The sequence below is a fragment of the Pleurodeles waltl genome, chromosome 1_2 (genome assembly GCF_031143425.1).
Source record: "Pleurodeles waltl isolate 20211129_DDA chromosome 1_2, aPleWal1.hap1.20221129, whole genome shotgun sequence".
In the NCBI taxonomy this organism is placed as follows: Eukaryota; Metazoa; Chordata; class Amphibia; order Caudata; family Salamandridae; genus Pleurodeles; species Pleurodeles waltl.
Window position 1 is genome coordinate 315,944,569 of NC_090437.1, and position 24,579 is coordinate 315,969,147.

The following is a 24,579-nucleotide window of genomic DNA, read 5'->3' on the forward strand; positions in this document are numbered from 1 at the left end:
GGACACATTTACCTTTTTTGAGGACAGTTGTATTTTGTACATTGGATTCCAAACATTTTTGCCTCTACTACTACACTTTCATCCACCATGATAGACTCTTTTATTTTTGTGCATTTTTGAAATACTTTTCAGTTCCTTTGTGTCATGCAAATAACTGATATGGATACAAACTACAAGGCTGTTGTTGCATTTATTGTGGCATTCCTTTTTTCACGCCTGTCTTACACCACCTTTTTGTCAAATCTACTTGAACAATTAGTTGCAAAGGAAAATTAGAAATGACAAAGAGGTACTTTCTTACCCATTTCATTCAAACAAAACAGATCAAAACCCCAATGTATTGGTGTCATACATATGTAGGTAACAAGCCTTAGACAAATTCAGAGCTGAGTTTCACAAACCATGCTTAACCCCAATAGTCTTTGCCATTTAGGGGTGGACACTCCACAACCTTGACACCATGAAAGAAAGGGAATATTACATGGGATCAAATTAAATAGGCAAACTCTCATTGATGCATGACCTCAGCTGGAGCCAGACCTCCTGCCCTCGGAATGTGAATCCCAATCATCTGCGTTACAGCAGTAACACAATTTTAGGCCACATGACCATTACAGGACACTGTGGCAGTATCTAGTGAAATGTCACAACCACCATTCAGTGGTGTGCTAAAGACAAGTTCTGTCATCTATGAGAAGACACATCAACAGCTACCTACACCAAAGCACAAATTGAAGATTTAGCCAATGTGAAGGGCGACCAGTATGCTATGGCTTGACATACACATGTGGTTTGACCAAGTAAACTGCCATATAGTGCCTTGATGGCAACCACCCACAGAAAATAGACCTGACACAATCTCAGGAACTTCCATTCGATTGAAGTGCAAGTTGTCTCGGTACAAGATCTGTCCATCCCAAGTGTGTGTCAGTCCCAGGATCAAAACATGTTCACTTTGAACTTTCCAACAGCAACATTTCATTGCAAATGTCATAACTTCGAAATGTCCAAATGAAGATGACATGGTGAAGGACCTCGAAACAGAATATCAAGGGAAAGGTAATGATTTCATACATTCATTTTGACTCAAATGATGAGTTAGAAGGACACATATATACTTAGCAAAAGTAAAGTGAATCTGTGTTAATAATCATAGTAGTCAATGCAGGGAAACTCTGATTCACAAACATCTTTGTCTTGGATTTTCCTAAACTGACCATCCCTGCCAAATAACCATCACAAACTGATATGTTCAGTTTGTCACAAATTATTCCGGCATTGGAGATTACAGTATGTAGAGGTACACTTACACTCAGGTGAAGAAGTGGTCAATAGCATCTTGATGTACGTCAATTCTTTCTTCTTCACCACTGTCATCTTCATGGGGCATTTCAGCATCCTCACTCGGTGGCTCTTCACGGTCTCCATCGTTGGACCTGGCAGCCATTTTTGCAGGGTTATCCCCACATTTTTTGCCTCCTTCCTCCTATTTTTTCTGACCTGTTTTTGTTGGCATTAGGACTCTGGGCACTTTAACACTGCTAACTAGTGCTAACGTGCATATGCTTTCTGTCTAAATTGAATTGGGGATTGATTTATCCATGACTGGCATATTTGATTTCCTAGTAAGTACCTAGTACAGTGTACCATGTGTGCCCAGGACCTGTAAATCAAATGCGACAAGTGGGCCTGTAGCACTGATTGTGCGACCCACGAGTAGCCCTGTAAACATGTCTCAGACCTGCTACTTCAGTGTCTTTGTGGGCAGTTTTACGCTGCCATTTTGACCTGGCAAGTGCCCCCCAAACCTTCCCTTTTACTACATGTAAGTCACCCCTAAGGTAGACCCAATGCAGCCCCAGGGGCAGGATGCATTGTATTTGAAAGATAGGACATGTACTGGTGTGTTTTTACATGTCATGATATTGAAATACTGCTACATTCGTTTTTCACTATTGCAATGACTATCTCTCCCATAGCTTAACATGGGGATTGCCTTGAAATATCTTTTAAGTGTAATTTCTCATTGGGAGCAGATGGAGATTTGGAGTTTGGGGTCTCTGAACTCACATTTTAAAAATACATCTTTTGGTGAAGTTGTTTTTTAAATTGTAAGTTTGAAAAGGCCACTTTAAAAAAATTAGCATTTTCTTGCTTAACCATTCTGTGCCTCTGCCTGTCTGTGCAATACACGTCTGGGTCAGGATACCAGTTGGGCTGTTTGTAAATTAACTTTAGACAGTCACACAAAGGGAGCTAGGTGTGCCCTGCATATCCTGATGGGTCTTCCTGAGCTATATTGGTGGTAGAAGCTGACACTTGCACCTTAATGGGGCTGTGCCTATCCTTACACAAAGCAATTTCCAACCCCCTGGAATGTGTCTAGGGCCAGAGCAGGAAAAGCAGGGTCTTGTGCACTACAAAGACGTTTCTTTGAAGTTTGCCTACTTCAAAGGCAGAAATATGTATAAGTACTAGACCTGTGACCCCACAAATCTAAAACACCTCTGGACAAAGGACATTCCGCCAGGACGAATAGCTGGATGCCTTAGGAGGGACTGCCACTTTGCCTGTCCTTTTGCAGTTCGGGCCTGCTGCTTCTGTTCTGTGAGTGAAAGTATTGGACTTTGCTTTCTACATCCTGCTTCCAAAGGTTCTACAAGGGCTTGGACTGTGCTTGCATCCTGTTGAGAAGTCTCAGGGACATCAAAGTCTTCATCTGCCAGCACCTGGGTTCTGTTGCTGGGAGTCCTGACTTGCCAAGTGGTGGCCAAACCAGTTCATGGGCCCTTAAGAGTGAGTTCTGGTGCAACCAAGAAGAAACAAGAACATCGACTCAAGAGTGACTTTGTAACTAGGGCCGATATCTGACTCACAGCTGCTGCCTACACTGGAGCCATGGTCCCTGTTAAGTGGAACAACCGCGGCTGATGCTGCAGGCCCAATGCTACCACAGCGCGAGTCCCAAGTGCCATATCACCAACGCCTGTCACATTCGACTCTGACGCATCACCTGTGGCCCTATGGTGTGATCGGCGACCGCGAAGTTGACACCTCGCGTCTTGACCTGCTGTATTCTTTGACCCAGCCTTGTTGTAAAGAACCAGTGCCTCACCACAGATGCTGCATCACCCCCCCTGCAACTGTAAGGAGCCGATACCTCACCTCCCCAGTAGCAGTACGGAACTGATGCTGCTTTGGATTCAGCGACTCCTCAACTCCCCGATTCCATGCAACATCTTTATTCCCTCATTTTCCAAGATACTGTACCTGGGGTCCGTGTGACTCGGTGACAGGCTTGCAGTCCCTCGTGAGTGGTGTGGGACTATTGGGAACGAGTCCGTCAAGACATCGTGGTAGCCCCAGTTGGAGCTATTGTGTTTCTAAGTGCTATACTAAGATCTAATCTTTGAAAATTTGTATCTTTGCTTGTGTATGTTGAATTTTAGTTTTTTAGGTTTGGTCTTGTTTAACTCAGATCAGCATTGGCTATTTTTCTAAACTGGTGTAGAGTTCTTTTGTAGGGTTTTCACTGTGTTACTGTGTGGGTGTACAAATACTTTACACATTGCCACTGAGATAATCCAGACTGCTTGTGCCAAGCTACCAAGGGGGTGAGCACAGGTTATCTTAGCTGTGTGACTCCCTTACCCTGACTAGAGTGAGGATCTCTACTTGGACATGTTGCAAACCACTGCCACCTACAGACCCCATTTTTAATATCCATCCTCTGAGATGATTGCAATGTTGTGCAACATGCAGCAGGCAACCGTGATTTGGCACACCTTATTGTATGAGTAGAGGAAGTCTCCTCCGGTCTTGTCCAAGCACTTAAACCTGGCCTTCAGGAGCCCAAAAGCTTGGTTCATTGGCCTCCGTGTTCTTCCTTGGGCCTCATTGAAGCAGATTTCCTCTGGTATTATTGGATTCCTCAGCCATGCTAACAACCACGGTCTGTTAGCAAAAGCTGAGTCTCCTACATGGAAGCAATGTATCAGTAGATTAATATCATATCAAGCCATTGGACGTTCCTAAACGAGGATTCAAGCAAATGATCCTCAGTCGTATTGTACTTACCAAGAAACCATGCCCTCTCAGGTCCAAGTTGTGACATTTGCAGAGGTATGGTGCTGTTCCATAGTACAAAGGTATTGTGTTGATCAAGGAAAGTGGGCGCACACTTGACATGTATAAATCCGGTAAGCAGACAACTTTCACATTGATGAAATGTACGTTCTTCCGACTGCGGTAGACCTGTTCCCTTGCGTGTGGTGTCACCAAGGAATTATGCATGCCATCTATTGCTCCATCCACATGTGGTAGGGCACCCAAAGCATAACAATCTCTCTTCACAGGGGCCAAATCCTGTTGTTGTTGTAACTGGATGTAGCTGTTGATGTGTCTCAGCATTGAAGAAAGGATCTCTTGTAGCACACCACTGAAAGTTGGTTGGGACATTCCTTCAGATACTGTCACAGTATATTGAAAAGAGCCAGTGGCCACAAAATGAAGTACTGCCGTGAGTTTCACTATTGGTGTTATTGCTGTCATATTCCTATTGTGAGGCAGGACATCAGGCTCCAGCTGGTGACACAAATCCAGGATAGTTTGCCTATTTAACTGAAACTTCTGAATAACATCCCTTTCCTCCATGGTGACAAGGTCTGGAAATGGCCTGAAGACACCGAGGCTGTAGTCTCCTACCCATGGCTGGGTTCAAATGTCTGCATCTATGTAAAAGAAAATATCAGCTTAAATGGTCACACCATAATTTGATAATCAATACACATCTTATGTATTGGTAACATTAGGAATCTCATTTTGTTATATATGTACATATAGGGGGTGATTCTAACATTGGCGGGCGGTGGAGGCCGCCCGCCAATGTTCCCCCGTCAAAATACCGCTCCGCGGTCGCAAGACCGCTGAGGGTATTTTGAGATTTGCCCTGGGCTGGCGGGCGGCCACCAAAAGGCCGCCCGCCAGCCCAGGGCAAATCTACCTTCCCACGAGGACGCCGGCTCAGAATTGAGCCGGCGTAGTGGGAAGGTGCGACGGGTGCAGTTGCACCCGTCGCGTATTTCAGTGTCTGCTTTGCAGACACTGAAATACTTTGTGGGGCCCTCTTACGGGGGCCCCACGGCACCCCCTACCGCCATCCTGTTCCTGGCGGGAGACCCGCCAGGAACAGGATGGCGGTAGGGGGTGTCAGAATCCCCATGGCGGCGGAGCGCGCTCCGCCGCCATGGAGGATTCTGTAGGGCAGTGGTAAACCGGCGGGAGACCGCCGGTTTACCCTTTCTGGCCGCGGCTGAACCGCCGTGGTCAGAATGCCCTTGGGAGCACCACCAGCCTGTTGGCGGTGCTCCCGTGGTCGGTGACCCTGGCGGTCACCGGCCGCCAGGGTCAGAATGACCCCCATAATGTTCTCAAATTATTTTTTAATTCAAAAATCGCTTTCTTACATGTCATTTTTTTATTACAGCCAAATGATACATTTGAAATGTACTATTTGTACATCATTTAAAAAACAAATTCTAAATACCATCAACTGAGGTATTAGTTCCCCCGCGGCACTAGCGATGAGAAACACAGTCACTGTTCACTTTTTAATGTGTCATATCTTACCAAAAACAGTGTTGTTTGTATCTCACATTTGTATCAACAGTAGCCTCCATTTTAAGTGCTAGTGATGCTCGAACCATTTAAAAATACACAGCCTCACACCCTAAAATGGTGGCTTTCTGACCTTGTCGTCAGGAGATTGGCTACCCGACGGCCGTCGGCAGAAGTTGACAACAGACCCTGCTATAGGCTTCTGTGTATGATGGCGACACATGAAAGCCAAAGGCTGTGTCCATCTGTCACAGAATGCATCCACCATGTACTTGTACGCAGCATATTGTTAAAAAGCTCACTTGCCTCCTAAAACTGCAGCCAACAGGACCTCCTAGTTTTTTGCTGCTGTTACCGAACACTGGGAGCCAGGGTGAGAGGCAAAGCAAGTGACAGGGCCCCTGTCTACTCCCCTGAGGACCTGGAGATTTTCACCAGGGAAGTCCTATCCTTATAATGCCAGCTGCATGGGACCCCAGAGGAACAGGTACATGTTTGAGTTGGAAATGTTTGCCAAAATTAATTGTTACCCCTTTGGCAACATGCTGTTTGTTCCCCTTTATGTTCATGACCGAAATGTTGTGATTGCAGTGTAGTGAAATGAATGATTTAGCTGGGTACAGGGTGTTGTTTGAGGAAGTTAGAAATGTCTTTGCATTGAAAGGAAAATTCACCTGTAAGAATTAGCTGAGTTTTGTGTGCATGTTGCTCATAGTTCCAGGTTCAATGAGACAAAAAGTCGGCCTTTACTTCCAGTGGCTAGTAGGCACTAGTTTAAGTGGAATCATACAGCCCAGGTCAAAAAGGTAAAAAACTAAATCCCAAGTAGAGTCTTCAAAGTTATGAAGTTGCCTGATGCTGTTCTTTCAAGTGAATGTACAGGCCATATCTGGTAATTGGAGTAATGTGTGTTGCAGACATGTCATGGTGCCACATATAGGGAAAGGTATTGCCTGTGCTGCCAGTCTAAATGACACTGGCTCACGTATGTCCCAATACTGCACATGCTTCTTCATACATCACCCAAAACCATGCTGTCACTGACACATGGCAGCCTTCCCATACTGCCCCTAGTCACTGTATGTAGTGTGCCATAGCATCTGACTCTTAGAAGGTTAGGCTTAAAGCTAATGTAGCTGTGTGAGTGGTTCTGTGCACATAATGTACAGGCTGTTTAGCCTTCAGCAGCTCACAATGAGTTGGACTAATCTGAAGTGGGTCTCATTACATGACAAGTTCCCTATCCCTGGCTTAGATGGTGTTTGTGACCATTTATTGATAACATGAGGTAAATAATGTTGAGGCTACTCCAGAGATCACTGCAAATGAGTATTTCAAAGGAAATTTAAAAAGTGTGAAGGCAATCTGTACTGTGTGTTCTGGGAATGCTTGTGAGAGCTGCTGCTAAATTGTGTGACTGACTACAGGCAACAAAAATCACTCAAAACCCTTTGCTGTTATTTGTCCCCATCCATACAGGTCAATGCCCAACAGAAGTGTGATTGTGGAAGGTGTGGACCCTGGTGGTCTTCAAGCGGAACTGCCTGCATTGCAGGAAGCCGTGGGAGAAACTCCAACCCTGGACAGAAGTCAGCGCAAGTCCAGCCCGGCCTGGCCTCCCAATGAGGCGAGAGCGGTGGCCTACCTGGAGCTTGATGGACAGTTAAAGGACCAACAGCAGCATCAAAGGGGTGAGTTATTATTTGTAGCTAATCTTGTAGTTTAACCTTTATAATTTACAGCAATGTTGGTTAGCATCAATATGATGGTTTGTAGAAATCTTCCCAGATGCATGAGTTACTGATGATAAAGAAGCCACGTTTGAGTGCCCTGAAGCTGGTGTAATCTGTAGTCTTGGCAGATATTTTCTGAGCAAAGTTCTTCTTAAACTCCATTTACACAGATTCCCTCAAACTGTTGTATCTGTTTTTACAGCATCATCTGGGCAAGGCGAAGGTGAAAGCGGCCACGTAGCCTGGGAAGGAGCTGAGCACTGTGGCCCTGGTGCAGGCACCACTTACACTGAGGAAACCAGTGTGCAGGCCACGAGTGACACATCATCATCTTCGGTGGATTCCACAGATGACCAGTCCCTAGTGGCGGTAGACCCTAGTGCAACTACTCCATCTGCATATTCATCCACCACCCAAATTCTAATCTCGACCCTCCCTCTTGCTCCTCCCTCCAGTTGGTCGTAGCCGCTCCTCTATAAGGTGTGGCATCTCCTTTGCTGAAGGCAACCCCCACCCCGTTTTCCCAGACTGCGCTCAGTCAGTAGGCTCTTGATCTTTTGTGGACTATCGCTGCAGGCCAGACCACACTGTTGAATGCCATCCAGGGGCTTGCTGATCACAGTACCAAGAGCTGGTTTACCTGGATGGCATTCACGGTGCCTTGTCTGGCCTACAGTGGTTATTCCAGGGTTTGGCCTCCTCATTGACCGCAGTCTCCCACCCACCCGACCTCGTGCCCCAACTCCCACCCCTTCCTCATCCCAAATCCCTCTTCCCAGCCCTAGCCAGAGCACACCCACACCTTTACATTTACCCATTCCAGCACACAAGCAGCACATCCTCACACCAACACTAGAAACACAGACACACACATGTAAACACCCCACCACAACCACAAGTATACCCACAGCCACCACACCCACCATGACACAAACACCCACACTCACCACCAGCACACCTGCAGACACCATACCCACACAACACAGATACCCGCACATACCACCAGCACAACCTGTCACCCACCCACCATGACACACATGCACAAGCACACCCACAGACACCACACCCACCACGACACACACTTGCACCAGCACACCCACACCCACCACATGCACCACCTCCACAACACACACATCCTGAACACAAACTACCACATTCATTTACACAACAGACACCCAGTAGAAAATACAAAGCAAAACATACACTAGACCATCAGACACACCCATACCATCGACAGACACAAGCACAACAGCCACTGACACTCCCTCTACCTCCCAACTCCAACTCCCTTCCACTCACCCTGCCATTTACCCCCTGTCCCTGATCCCTTCCTCATCCCAGACCACCCCTCCCAAACCTCAGACTACCTCACCCAAATATCTTCTTACCCATTTCACACCCCAACCTATCCCTTCCAAATCCTAACCCACCCCCTCCAAATCCCAACCCACCGCTTCCAAATCCAAAACCACCCTTCTCAAACCCCAAACCACCCCTCTCAAACTCAAACCTACTCTTCCCAAACACAAGGACCTCTCCCTCCCCCCAGTAATATCATTGAGATGCCTGCTCTCTCCCCCAGAGATGCTCCTTCCAGAGGAGGTTTATTATTTAGTGCAACTAGGACTAGGTATGGGCATGCAACCCGTAATAAGAAATCAAAGCCTAGAGCCTTTTTTTTATTCTTTGCATAAATATGTGACTAATATTATAAGAGAGTTATCTCATTTATACAAAATACTGTTTATTTTGAGAATACCTGTGTCCTGGCCTTATTTTTGAACTGTTATTAATTGTTGTTGATTATGTTATTTCTGCTGATGTGTGTGCCATGCACATACTCTCATTTGTGACGGTGACAAGCACAGGTTGTACATTTTAGTTGTTTTTTTAAATGCATACATTAGTGTTGTACATTTGTGATGGACCTGTTAATTTTGATGCAAACATTTATCATGTTACTGGACACTTACACCAACATTAAATGAGTTTCTGTTGTTGTGACTGGAAAATGCATGTGTATTATATATTCACATACGTATTACACAAGAAACATAACTATTTACAGTTAAATGACATCTCATGTTGGTCCTAAATTACACAAACCAAGGGGACATGTGACTCTCACATATCCCTGACATGTTTGCAGTTTAGAGGGAAGATTGGTTGTACATTCTGTGTACACCCACTTGTAGCATTTTGTAGTGCAATTGCTACAAATATCATGGATTTGAGTAGTTCCTTTTGGGTGTACTGTTAATGAATATGATATGGTAGTTTAGGGAACATTATTGAACACACCTGTATGGACTTTTATTTGGGATTGCTGTGACTTTTGGTATAGGTCTCCATTGCCATGAAGGCAGTTAGAACCGGATTGGTGGTGCTACTAATTCCTCACGGAGTGTTTATAGACATTTTTCTAAGTACAACATTACAAACATATGCTTTGAACGTCATTGTACTGTTGTTTGCAGACCTTTGTTAAACAAACTCAAGTCCAGTACTACTATACAGCACCAATTACGAGCATAACAGCTAAACAGTGACTTACCTTCTGTTCCGTCTGCAATGGGGTTGATTTTCATCTTAGTCCAAGAGCAGCAGGAATGGCAAGACTTGTATGACCCGGTTGATGGCGGCAGGAAAGGAGAAAAGCGGAAAAATTGTGAGTTTTTTCTTTTTATCCCTCCCAATTCACCAGTTCAGGTGTGAAGGTTTAGCTGCCACAGTTGTGTCTAAACTGTTGTGTGGAAATGCACATCGTGATTGGCTCGGCTGAAAAAGGGGCTGGAGTCCCGCCACCAACTGCTTTTACCTATGGCACCATCAATGTGGATGGAGAATTTTAGCGGTGACGGAGGGCCGTCAGCGGTCTTTCACCTATGCTCCCGCTAACATCTAAATAGGGCGGGCAGACAGTTATGGCAGCGGATGGGTTTTCGGACGGGCTTGCAGACGGAAAACAGACGACTGGACTGTTTCTGCCAAGATCTAAATCAGGCCCTAAGTTTCCCTTGGAGGCTCACATTGTGTTTAGGCCCCCAGCATCTTCAACACCTGGCCTCGTATGAGACATTAGAGCTCATTGAGAACGACCTTGGGGCAAATGAAGATACAATCACCAGGTTCAACATGGTAATGGAAAATGTGTTAGCTTGTATACATGTCAATATCTGTAAGCATCCATCAAGGAGGAAAGGGTCAGTGACGGCTCAAAGGTGGTTGAACCTTTCTTGTCAAAAAATGAATAGTCATCCGAGAAGGGTCTTCAAACAATATAGACAAGGCTCATCCAACATTTCAAAACATGAAGTGAAGTAACTAGCAAATCAGTATAGGTCTTTCTTAGGGAACAAAAAAACAATCTTATCACAAACATTGGAATGATATGACAGAGGTGTTCCAGTCAGGTGAACAAAGGTTATATTGGTAAAAAGTAAACATCTCCAGTAATTGCCGCTCGTGGGCCCTCATGTGCCTGCTTGCTAAGGACACTTGGGTAGCATATCTGGATGGTTTATATGGTAAGCCAGCCAAGCAGGTTAGATTTTTGTGTGTGGGGAGATTAAATCGATAATTGCAAGCCTCAAGTTACGTAGGGCAGCAGGGCCACATAATATGCATTCAGTAACAATTAAGACAAATAGCGATTGGTGGGCCAGATCTATGCACATTTGTTTGGGTCGATAATTAAACTGAGGTCTATCCCTCCATATGGAAAGGTTCAGTGGTTTAGCTTATTCTAAAAAAGGTAATGTAAACTCGCTATTGTATTATAGAACAATTAGCCTCCTGGATAATTTGAAAATAATTTAAAAAATTCTGCTGAGTCATCTGGCAGAATGGATTTGAGATCATAAGCTCATCCTAATTGAACAAGGGAGATTCTGAGAGGGCAAGTCTACTGTGGGTCACTATTTTGCCCAGTGGGCTATCATTAGAAACCCTTGGCTGTAAATCTGAGGCTGGTTTGCTGTTTTATTGACTGTTGCATGGCCTCTGATACAATAGATAAGGAAAGGCTCTGGGTTAAATGAAATCATGGAATATTACCCAAAGATCTTGAGTGAATGATCCAGGTACTACATACTAATCACTGGGCAGAGGTACAATTGGACAAGTCTTCATATTCATCAAGGATGATAAAAATATAGAATGGTCTACGCCAGCGCTGTGCCCTAGCTCTGGCCCTTTTTAGTCTGTTTGTGGCTGATTTGCCTGTGTTTTGAAAACTACCTGAGTTATTTTCGCCAAAGGTGTAGTCTATGCATGGTCTATGTCTTTTATATGCTGATCACCTCATCGTTTTAGATTATACACAGTTAGGCTTACAAAGGAAATAAGAAACTCTCAAATTATATTGTAAAAAGTATTTCCTGAAATTAAATTTAGAAAAATCTAACGTCATGGTTTTAGGATAAAGGGTAACCAATTTTAGATGAATCCTGGCCCCCATTGCAGTGAAAGTGATGAACTCATAAATACTTATGCGCGTCAAGAGGTGTGTACAGGGGCAGGAGCCCTTTAAAGTTCTACAGCGCTCCCGCCGTCGCGAGAAGCGCGTCAAGAGGTGTGTCCAGGGGCAGGAGCCCTTTAAAGTTCTACAGCGCTCCCGCCGTCGCGGGAAGCGCGTCAAGAGGTGTGTCCAGGGGCAGGAGCCCTTTAAAGTTCTACAGTGCTCCCGCCGCGCGGGACGCGCGCGGGCAAAGCCCGGGCCAAGGGCGGGCCCGTCCTTACCCGTCATTGCCAGGAAGAGGCAGGGCAGGGCCACCCCCCTGACATTCACATAAAGACGCACGGATTAGGCAGCTCATAAGTATACGGCTGCCTGAAGGTACTGTGCCGATAATTACTCCTATTAGTGTAGCGCTTTCTTCATCATTATCTGTTAGATCTTGGCGTGGGGCTGGGCCGGGTCGCTGCCTCTTTATTTATTTTCCGCAAGAAGCTTGCTTGTATTTATGAGTGCAAAATTTATAATTAACATTTGCCATATGAGAAGTTAATATCTATTATCTAGGTTTACCCCCACTAGACCTTCTTTTAATCTCTTTCATAAATACATATTGTGGACTGGTTCCATTAGAGCCGAAGCATTATATAGGTGGCTCAAGATATGGGAAAACGTAAGGCATCAGAACCCCCAAGGGGGAAGGAGAAATCTATAAAAAAACTTAGGAATGCGGGTGAGAACTGCACTATAGCCGAAATCGATGATCTTATCGAGGAGGTAGAGTCACTACTATGTAATAGGGCCACTACCCGGGGAGGTCCTGATAAAAGGATTACCTCCTATTACACGAAGAAAGTCGAATTAGAGGAAGATAAACTGATAGAGATAGTTAGCCAGCAAGAGGGGGAGGTACCGACTGAGATTAGGACAGGCAGCCCTAAGGATGCTACAACTCAACCCATACACCCATGTACTATGGATAGTAATAGGAAGAAGGGTCATATGCAGGAGTGTGAAGTTGTGTGCTCCAATAAATATGCAGTCTTGGCAGAACTCGATAGTAATAAAGTACAGAATGTACAAGAGGGGGAATCTGTGGATGAGCTATACCCAACTATCCCAATTGTACAGCTAGCTAGAGAGAGGACATCTCCATCTAATCTAGAACCAGTGATTCATTTAAAACATAAAACAAGAACTTTAGCAGATCTTTATGACCTACTCTCTGGATTAATCCAGGAAGTTAGGGAATTGAAACTTGAAGTAAGAACTTTATCAGATATTGTGGAAAAGGAGGGGGGTAGGGGAACCCACAGAGCTCAGAGCGGAAAGGAGACCCCCCTTACATCATTTTATCCACAAGGCAGATCTACACGTCCCCAAAGTTTGAATATTGACCCCAACCCTATCCCAGCTATAGCTAAGATTTTACATCAACCACAGGGATGTTTGAGAGGGGTAAATGAGGATAATACTGGATTACGCAACTATCCTAGAAGTAATGCTAGTGCTCTACGCCAAGATCAGGGAATCCACGAAGAGAACCCTGCTTGGTAAAAGGGCTACAAAAAGGAAAAGGAAATGTGGAACCTACTCTGAACCCCTATCCCCAAGCATTTAATGATTGTATCCGTCACACCACATGGAATCGTCATTCTGAGAGGGATGGGTATCCTATTAGGACCAATGTTGTTTACTTGTTAAATGTTCCAAAACTGTCCCTAAATAGCAGAGAAGACGAGGATTCCTTAAAGAACAAGCTTATACACTGGATCAGGGCCAAAAGACACTATCTATCCATAATTTGGTCAGATATTAGGGGGGCAGAAAGAATGCCAGGAGAGACGGGGCAACAGGACATTATTGCACTAACACTTAAGGATGGAAGATTAATCAGAGGCCTGATTGACATGGAACAGAGAACCCCCGCCCCCAAAATTAATGCTATGAGGTTTAGCCCGGATACATTCATTATCAAACCCCTAGTCCAGAGGCCTAAGTATAATAATAATGGGGGACTGCAAAGGAGAAATGGAGTTCCCAATCTTGAAAGAGTAGATTGACTAACCCAGCTAGATCAGGCACAAGTGGGACCAAAGGGAGACCCAACAGTAGGTGAGCCCCATGAAGGGAATGATCCTCAAACTATAGGGGCAGGGAGTACAGTGGAGTTTTCCCCCATAGGAAAGATCCGTTAGCATATTTGAGCCCTACTTCTAATGTTACGACCCTAAATGGAAAGGGATCAATCACTATGATCTCCTGGAACGTAGCAGGCTTAAAAAATAAGCTTATAGACCCTGAATGGCAGGACTATATTGATCAATACCATGTCTGTCTCTTTCAAGAGACTTGGCTTAAGGATCCGCCGTATAAATTAGGATATAAAACCTTTCTTATTAGTGCAACTTCAGCTGCCGGAGTGAGGCCGTCCGGGGGGTTGGTTGCATGGGTGAAAATTTCATTAAATGTCGAGATACGTATGCAAGCCACAGAGTCAGAGGATATTCTATGGTTGGTTTTGGGGGAAAAAAATAAGATAATATCCCACTTGTTCAATGTATATATAAGGCCTAGAAGGACAAATTTGGAGTCTCCTGAAATAACTCTACTAGACGACCTGCTTAAAAAGATCCCAGTAGGATAGACAATTATGATAGGGGGTGACCTTAATTGTAATTATGAACCTATAATTGGATTAGAACATCTAGCAGAAGAAGAAGATCGAATCAGAGCAATTCCTTATTTAACAATAGTAAAAACTGTTCCGGGCACAGTGGCCGCCCTGCAAGTTATGGGCCTTACATTAAAGCACAGACTGAGGGCGTGTAATGGCAGAGTGGGTGAAGGAGGCCTTAATTTGGATACCTTCCAGAGAGGCAACTCAACCTCGAAAATAGACTACATTTTGCATAGTATAAGTACATGGGGAAGACTAGTGACTTTTAAAATAGATAAAAGAAGGGAAAGCGATCACTTCCCGCTAATAGTTGAACTTAGGGCCCACCTCCTGGACTTGGATTTGGATTTGGAATATAGAGAACATGATAAGGTGGAGTTACAACCCACCCTCAGCAACAATAGAAGGGTTGTAAAATGGCCAGCAATACTAGGCAATTTGGACACTATGACAAATATTTATAATATATTTTCTGATCTCTTGGAGCCTTATGCAAAAAATAAACCTACTGATATCCCTATTACGGCCATCCATCAGTCAATGAGTACTGCACTTAAACCCTTCCTGACCAAACAGTTACAGCTTAAGAATAAAAAGGAGAAGGTGCAAACCACCCCAAGTAATCCATGGTATACTATCAAATGCAGGGAGAGGAAAAGAGTACTGATAGAGGCTCTAAAGCAAAAAAATCAACTAGCTGGACAACAGGCAAGGGCCTGCTACAAGAAAACACTGGCAACTGCCCAAAGTAACTGGGAGGATCAAAAATGGCAAGACCTGCTGGAAGCAGCAAAAAGTAATGACGCTAGGATCTTCTGGAAAGTAGTTACCCACGGCAGCAAAGTGGGGATATTTAATACAGATCATCATATAGATCCCAAAACATGGGTTAATCATTTTACATACCTTTACTCTGATCCCCCCAGTCTTGATTTCTATCCCTCCAAGCATAAAACCCTAGCTACCTGGGGTATCTTACCTGAGTTACAATTTAGTCTGGAGGAGACGGTGAATGCCATTAAAGCAATCAAGCCAGGAAAAGCCCCCGGTTTGGATAAGATCCCGGGAGATATGTTTAAACATAGTATAGAAATTTGGGCACCTTATATAAATCTTTTAAGTAACGCAATAGCAAGGGGAGGTCTAGTGCCTGAGACATGGAAAGGGGCAGAAATAATTCCAGTCTACAAAAAAGGATCCAGGGAAGACCCTGGGAACTATAGACCAATCAGCCTCATAGATGTTATGCAAAAAAATCATGCTAGACAATTGCTGAATAGAATTAGTAGCTGGATAGAAGAAAACAGCATATTGACTATATAACAAGCAGGCTTCAGACAGCAGACGAGTACGGTCGATCAGGCCTTTAGGCTATTGACAATAATGTGGAAAATACTAGACTAAGGAAGGGTCACCTCTATATCGCGTTTGTGGATCTGCGTGCGGCCTTTGATCTGGTGCCAAGGGACTCCTTATGGGCAGCACTAGGGAAACAGGGCATGCCGGGGAACCTCCTGTGCCAACTAGAGAGGTTACATGAAAACACATTTGCAAAGGTTCGGTGGGGTCCAAAGGGAGAGTTGACAGACCCAATACCTATCAAGAGGGGGGTGAGACAGGGTTGTGTGCTTGCCCCAACCCTTTTCTCATTATATATTAATGACCTGGTTAAACATTTGAAACAAAGTAACCATGACTCGCCAAGATTGAACGGTGATCCAGTTCCTGCCCTCCTTTTTGCAGATGATACCATCTTATTATCACAAACTCCCATGGGCTTGCAAACCCTATTAGATAAATGTAGTGAGTACTGCAGTATGAAGGGACTAGAGATAAACACAATTAAGACCAAATACTTGACTGTTAACCCCCACAAAGCACTCAAGAGAAACATTAGGATTAGAGGGCAGGCATTGGAACGAGTAAAAAACTTCAACTATCTAGGGATACTGCTTGATGCCAAGTTGTCATGGGCACCGCACATCAATAAAGCTGCTATCTCCTTAGTTCATAGTTCCATGGCGATTAGTAAAAATTATAAATGTTCAAGATCTAGCATTGTTTCACCAGTATTTGAGATCTATAGGTGCAAAGCACAGGCTGCTGCTTTATATGGAGCCGAACTCTGGGGATTTACAAATCTAACACCACTGGTTACCCAGGAAAATAATTTTATGAGGGGGGTACTGGGTCTCCCTCTATCTACTCCACTGATTCCTCTTACCTATGATATCAATATGAAACAAATAGGTAAATTGGCAGCCCTGAGGCCCTTGCTTTACTGGTGTAGACTATGGACAACTCCTGAATTGATCCAATATAGGCAAGCACTAATCAAGATTATGGTCTTGGATAAGGCTATCTCCCTTCCGTGGCTCCACTATATAAGGCAATGCTTTTACAATCTAGGGCTGAAATCCTATTGGGAAGAACCGCATACACTCACAATACAATCAAAGATTCGACTAAAACAAGTATTTTGGGACTTCACTCTAAACAGCCCTCTCTACAGCAAGGATTTAGGTAGACTAACCTTAAGTTTCCTGGATATCAAACCATTACCGAGAGCTGAGGAATGGATAGATACTATCCATCCTAGGCGAGCAAAAGTTTTATTTATGAAGTTCCGATATGGGACTCTCCAGGTTAGGGCTTTTACTTCTAAATGGGGCTCCTTGAGTGGGAGAAGACACGAGGTGACTTGTGGGCTGTGTAATATGGAGACCTCTGAAACGACGGAACATGTACTTTTGAACTGCAAAGCTTATGATAAACCAAAGAAGAAATGATTTCGACCTATTTGCAGGAACGTTGGAATCAGGAATTATAATGAAGCAGCTAGATTCTTGAGATCTAGTACTATACCATATGTTGTTTTTGGTTTAAGCCGGTTTTTACTAGCAATCTCATTTATCAGAGACAAGGCGGGCCTGAGGCTCTAGGCGCTTCAACTCAGACTAAACCCCCACTGTTAATCTACGGTCCTCAAAATGATAAATGGGAGCCGTCTTCTGTAATCCAATGGACTCTGGTTATACATTCAGCTAAGGATATATTTAGCCCAGGGGATATTGGTAATGCTTGGGAAGAACATGAATTATAAAATAATTTTGCCCCTTAGCACAAGGTCCGTAGTTATCAGGAGGATTTTTAAGTTTTTTAGAATTGTCATCAGACACTTATGGAACTAGCTTTTAGATCTAGTTACTTATTTATTCTTTTACTTTATTGATCAAATAGTCCTCCCTTAGTTAAGCAAATAAGTGCCTGATGGCCGGGAGGCAAATTTTTAAATTTTTAATTTTAAATTTTAAGGGTTTTATAAAAATGTAATATTGTAATTGATTGTTATTTATTGCGTCTAAGACTAACATTGGCCATTATCCAGACAGTTTGATTTTAGTATTTAAGTGAATATTAATTGGTGCTGGAATAATGTGCTTTCTGTATTGCTTGATTGTATTTTCCTTTTATGGCTTTTAGCCGAATAAAAGCGTGTGTGATGATAAATACTTAGGATTGATGTTTATCAGGAATCTCAAATGGGATGTCCATTTGGAAAAGGTAAAGACTAGAGTTCTGCAACAAACAGGGTGTTTGGTAAAGTTTAACCAGATACAAGGGAGACACCACCTATGAGGGCATACAAAGGCAAAATCCCTCTTCTTGACCTGTATGGGTCAGAGGTTCTTTCCCTTGAATATACACCTGTCTGGGAGCTGGTGGAGAGTGCAGCCCTTAAACCCCTATTGAGCCTTCCTATGGTAACTGTGGTTCGGTGTATGAGGAGGGAACGGAATCTAATATCATGATATCTTATGGCTAACGCCTGTACCCTGAGGTTCTTGAATACATTATCTTGTGATGAAAAGTCAACAAACAGTTCAAAGTTATGTTGGGATGAAATTCTTAATAGTGAAAGGAAGTGGGCCAGGGGTACTCTTGAGAAGATTGATGAAACTAAATCTATGTACATTTTGATGGATTCAATAAGGACGCAGGTTCCCTTCCCTAGTAAACAAGCACTGAGGGAGTCAGTCCAAAAAGTGTCTTATATGTTGAACAGTTCTCCAGAGATCCGCCAAGATAAGTGCCTTCACAAAGGTGTACAGTCTGCAATTTTCTTTTGCTGGTTGTCCAGCAGTGGTGACCCTGTCAATGCTGGCCTGCAGTGGGACATTCAAATCTCCTCCACCACCACTATAGGTTCTGATGTGTGAGCTATCAATTGTCCTATCCAACCCTTTACTCTGGATGCTTTCTGGCTTTCCCCCCATTCCAGTTGCCCTGAATTGCAGCATAACAGCCTTCTGGATCTTCCCAGACCGGCTTCAGTGTTGGTGGAGGGATCATTTTGACAATTTTCCAGTACCTCTCGGCATACCTGGTTGTCCCTGACTTTGCACACCCCACAATTGGCATACTGGTGCCCCCATGTAAGTCCCTAGTATATGCTGCACAGGTACACAGGGCATTGGGGCACCAGAGGTTCCCCATGGGCTGAAGCATGTATTATGCCACCTGTGGGAGCCCATGCAAAATGTGTCTGCAGATCTGCCATTGTAGCCTGTGTGAAAAGGTGCATGCACCCTTTCACTACAGGTCACTGCACCAGGTCACTGTAAGTCATCAATATAGCAAGCTCTCCTAGCCCAGAGGGCAGAGTGCAGGTACCTGTGTGTGGGGGCATGCCTGCATGAGCAGAGGTGCCCCTAAAAACTCCAGCTCCATTGCACTGGACTTCGTAAGCCTGGGGAAGCCATTTTACCTGTGTACTGGACACAGGTCACTACCTATGTCCAACTACATAATGGTAACTCAGAACCTGATCATGTTTGGTGTCAAACATGTTGTAATAATACCCCAATACTGTTGCCAGTATTGGTTGAATGATTTCATGCACTCTGGGTGCTCCTTAGAGGACCCCTAGCATTGCCCCTACAAGTCTTTTGGGGTTTTCCAGGCAGTCCGTGCTGCTGCCACCCCTCAGACAGGTTTCTGCTCTCCTGCTGCTTAACCAGCTCAGGCAGAGGAAGGCCTGTGGGAGAGGGAAGTAACATTGTCTCCCTTGGAAATAGGTGTTACATGGCTTGGGAGGGGTAGCCTCCCCAAGCCACTGGTATGCTTTAAAGGGCACATTTGGTGCTCTCCTTGCATAAACTGGTTTGCCCCAGACCAGAGACCCCACAGTCCCTGCTCTGGCGTGAAACTGGACGAAGGAAAGGGGAGTGACCACTTCCCTGACCATCACCACCCTAGGGGTGGTGCCCAGAGTTCCTCCAGGTGGCCACTTGAACTGCCGTCTTGAATCCAAGGTGGACAGGAGTCCCTGGGAGCATCTGAGTGGCCAGGTCAGGTAGGTGGTGTCACAGCCCCCTCCTGATAGGTGGTCAACCTACTAGGTAGCCAGTTCCCCTTCCTGGGCTATTTAGGGTCTGGGTGGGTCTTCAGATTCGACATGCAAGATTCCAGCAGGGCTCCTCTGCATTTTTTACTTCATCTTCTGGCCACTGGGTCTGCAACTGGACCCTCCAGGAACCGACAATCTGCAACTACAGTGATGACACCACTCTGCAACATTGTTTCCCCGTCTCTTTCCAGAAACTGCAACATTTTCCTGGCTGTGCTTCCTCTGGGGACGGTGAGTCTTCAACCTACACAAGAAGTAAAAAGGAATCTCCCTTGGAGTGAAGAAGTCACTCCCCTCCATCTACAGGCACCAACTGCAACGACGACCGGCTGCTGCATCACAGGTGGTGGACTGGAGTGGTCTCTTGGCCTTCTCTACCAACTTTCCAATTTGGGAGAGGGTAAGCCCTTGCCTTTCCTTGCAGGAAAGTATCACTGTGCACTACGACTCTTGCAGCTACCAATGCTTGGTTGCTCCTCCTCCAATCTCCGAGTATCGCTTGCCCTAGCACTCCTTCCTGCAAAGCACAGTCTCCTGCCTGCTTCTTTAGCGATGTGGGACTCCTCTTCAGGTGTGCCCAGTGGGCCTTACTGCGACCTCTGTGCCTGCTGTCAGAGGTTTGCCTGTGGGGGCTGCCTCCTCTTCTTGTGACTCTCCCAGCTGCTGAGGGTCCTCTCCCCTTCTTGGGTAGAGTCCACTGGACCTTGCTGGTCCTCTTCAGCCTTACAAATCTTCTTCTCCATCTCTTACATTTGCCAAGGCTGGTTGGTGGTTTTCCAACACCACTAACCTGCTGCATCTCGATTGCAGACGTGGGACATCACTTCTGGGACTTCTCTTCATCTCATGTACTGCACTGCTGACCTCCTTCGTCCACCATCGACCTGGTCCTGCGTCCACAGAAGGGTGGGTAGTGGCTCCTGCCACAACCAGACACTCCATCATGAACTGGGTGAACTTCAGTATAATGCAACTATGCGCAATGCTTGTATTTCTAATAAACATCACGTTGTATGCTACCTAGCTAGGCAGTCCAAATATGGCTGGACTATCTTCCTTTATGTTGAACCGTTAACTTTAAGGTCATGCACCTTGTATTTAATGGAGGTGGCCATCCCCTGACGCACTGCCTTTTGCTCTGAAATCATATAGCACAATGTGGGTGCCATTAAAAGGTTCCCTTCCTTTGCAGGTCCTCTTCTGTCTGGATCCACCTTTGGGTTCTTCCAGTCTTCGTTGGGTCTTGCATAATCCTTTTCTAAAGTCCTCCTGGTGGTTTTGGGGAAAACCAGGTATTTACCTCTGCTCTCCTGGTTGCCGGGGGTCACTCTGGTACTCACCTCCTGGTGTTCCTATTTCCTCTAGCTCCCTTCTACTGATTCCACTTCTTTGGGTGACGAACTGCCTTTCACATTCCACTTTCATATAATATGGTTTAGCCCTCCCCTAGGGCCCTCACTATTTGCTATTGCTTTTACCAATGCTTAGTGCTTTCTATTCTATGTACTGATTGCCAACATTTATATAATAATCTGTTTACTTACCTCCAGTTGGGGGACTGCCTATTCACAATTCTAGTGTTTGTGTTACCATATTAAAGTACCTTTATTTTTGTAACACTGTGTGGTTCCTTCATGTGTGGTAGAGCTGTGTGACTACATTGGTACTGCATAAGCTTTGCATGTCTCCTAGATAAGTCTTGGCTGCTCATCCACAGCTACCTCTAAATAGGTGCTCACCACACACCAGGCCAGCTCCCTACAATGCTAGTTAGAAATGTACAAACAATACCTCTTTTGAGTTTACTTCCCTGGCCATTTATTTTCATGCCATTATTTTGAGATTAAGCTAATGGGATCCTATTGTTGTTGATAGTTTGTGAATTTGTGAAGCCCCGTAGCTTTACTGCACCAGCCATAAGACATTATTTTCAGTGTAACACTTCAGTAGTGCCAAAATGTCCCACTCCCCCAACTTCCATACCCCATCCCTTAAAACTGGTCACCACCCCAATGCTTGAGGTGTCTTTTGCCTCCATTAAACAACATCAAACCTTAAACTGTAATTCTCAGCTTCAATACCACACTGTCTTGCCCTGTGACAAGCAACATGACACATAAGTTTCAATAAGCCCTTTGTCTCGTACACCAGCACTTCATGGCCCCACATTTTTAGGATTTACTGCTGCTTGTCTAAAGTCATCACAACATTCCACCCCTTCTATTGCCTACCTCTAAGCCCGTCAATGTGGTACTCAAGGCGTTTCTGCCGCGTAGTCCGGTGTATGTTGGTCTCTCAGTGGGTGAGGAGACAACAGCACTTTGCACCCTCATCCTCCCCTATCCACCTTGTTTGTGTTCTGTCGGTCACCAACCATTGAGCCATTCCCAAGCTGCTTCCGGTGTATCGAAAACCAGGATCTCCTTCTACAATGATCTGCAGTTTTGCCAGAAGAATCATCATGTGTTGGATGTAGCATTGTCTCAGATCCAATATGACCTTGCCAGTCAGTCAAAAGAAATTTATTTCGGCTACAAGAGCCACAAAAGCACAGCAAAATAAATAATTACACAGAATTAAAAAAAATATATGCACTACATGTGAATAGATAAAATAATAAAATTAAATAAAATTAAACACACTCCCAGAGTAAGTTCATACATTCTTGCTAAAACCATTATACAGATAGAAGGTTCCCTCTGACAATCCAACTTGCCCCAAGGAATTTGTCAACAGCAATCACTAGCATAGGGCAAGTGTCTGATCTAAGAATTCGGAGAGCTAAGTTGGACCTGCGAACTCCCAGCAGTCTACTAGCCGGGGCCAGCCATTTCCTGCATGAGGCAGTGTATGCAGGGCAGACAAATAGGACGTGAGGGAGATTTTCAATGGGTGCTTTACAATTTGGGCATATGGTTGTTTTGTCATATGACCAGAGACTAGTAAATAGTCTTAATGGCAGGGTGCCAATACGGAACTGGAAGTACAACTTCCTTTCTCTTGGCACTGTGATTATGTCACAGAAAGCCTCCTAATTGCACTTCTCTTTTAGGTTGGTGAAGTCACATGATAGCGTAGAGTGAAGAGCAACCCTCATGTCTTCAGAGTCTACCATATGCCAGTACAATTTTTTAAGATCTCTTTTTGAAGGGAAGGAAGTAGTGGTTGGGGAATCCCAAAGTTCTCTAAGCCCAAGACAGTAAAGTAGCCCCTTGATGTGTCTGAACCAGGGGATACTATGAGAGTGGTCAGCTTCTAAGATGACCTGCAGGGCTATAGTGAAGGAGGCAAGCTCCAGAGTGGTCCAAAGACGCCGCCAATACAAGAGGGGACGTAGGCGGGCTTTGTGGTCAATGCGTTTCATGCCTAGGTCTTTAAAAAGGGGGGGAAATTGAGTACTTGGTGGGAGGGACACTAGATTTCTTAAGAAATTATTTTCCAAAACCTTTATTTCTTGGGCTTTAGCATAGCCCCAAAGTTCAGCTCCATAAAGGGCTGACCTTGGTTTCATATATCCGGATTGCGGGGCGTATTGGTTTAGTATGTGAAAGGTTGAAGTCCTTTATTAAGACCCCCGTTGTTTGCTTTAACTTCAGTGCTTGCTTTGCAATATGTGATTTCTACGACATTTTTTCAGTTAACATTATGCCCAGGTAACTAAAAGTGCCAACCTTTTCAAGTGGAGTTCCCTCGAGAGTGAACTTTCCTTTAAATGATCTGTGTGGATTAAGTGTCATCAATTTCGTTTTAGAGGCATTGATTTCAAGTCCCGTGTGGAGCAAAAGTCCTCAAAACACACGAGGAGTTTACGTAATCCACTTGGGGTCTTTTCTGTGTGCCTAGCAATGGTGCGTCAGCCTCATGTCTGAGTAAAGAGGGGACAATATCATTTATGTACAGGGAGAACAGGGTGGGGACAAGGACACACCTTTGCCGCACACCCCTAGACACCTGAATTCTGTCAGTTAGCTGCCCCCTATCGTCCTACCTGATGCGTGGATTGTTGCCCTCATGGAGCCGAGTTAGTAATACAAGAATGTGCTTGGGGATTCCCATTATGGAAAGAACTTCCCACAGCTTGTTACGGGGTACTAAATCGAATGCGGATTTCAAGTTCACAAAAGCAACATACAGGTTCCCTTTACCAATAAAAAACGTTTTTCTAGTATAAGAGCAGAAACCTAAGGGCTTGCTCAATGTTAGATATTGTTTTGCGAAAACCTTCCTGGAGGGGACTAAGGATGTTGCGTTCCGTCATCCAGTCTTGAATCTTGCCCAGAAGGCAATGACAGAACACTTTCTGCACACAGTCTATTAAACTAATTGGCCTCTAATTACTGGGGAGGATTCTGTCGCCCTTTTTAAAGATTGGGACAACAATGGCCCCCTTCCAAGACTCAGGGATTGGTGCCCCAGATGCTATTGCATTCGCTATGATGGTTATATATCTTGAACAGATTGCTATATCGGTTAAAAATAGGGCTGCTGGAACACCGTCCGCACCAGGTGCCCTACCACGCTTTAGAGAGCCTAAAGAGTATGCGATGTCCGCTTGGGAAAATAGTTGCAACACTGGAGGGGTGGGTGTTAGGGTAATATTTGGGCATGTGTCCTTATGTTGTGAGGTAGAACTATCATGGTTGTGAGAATACAACCCACTAAAGTGGTCTCCCCAGTCCTTTGG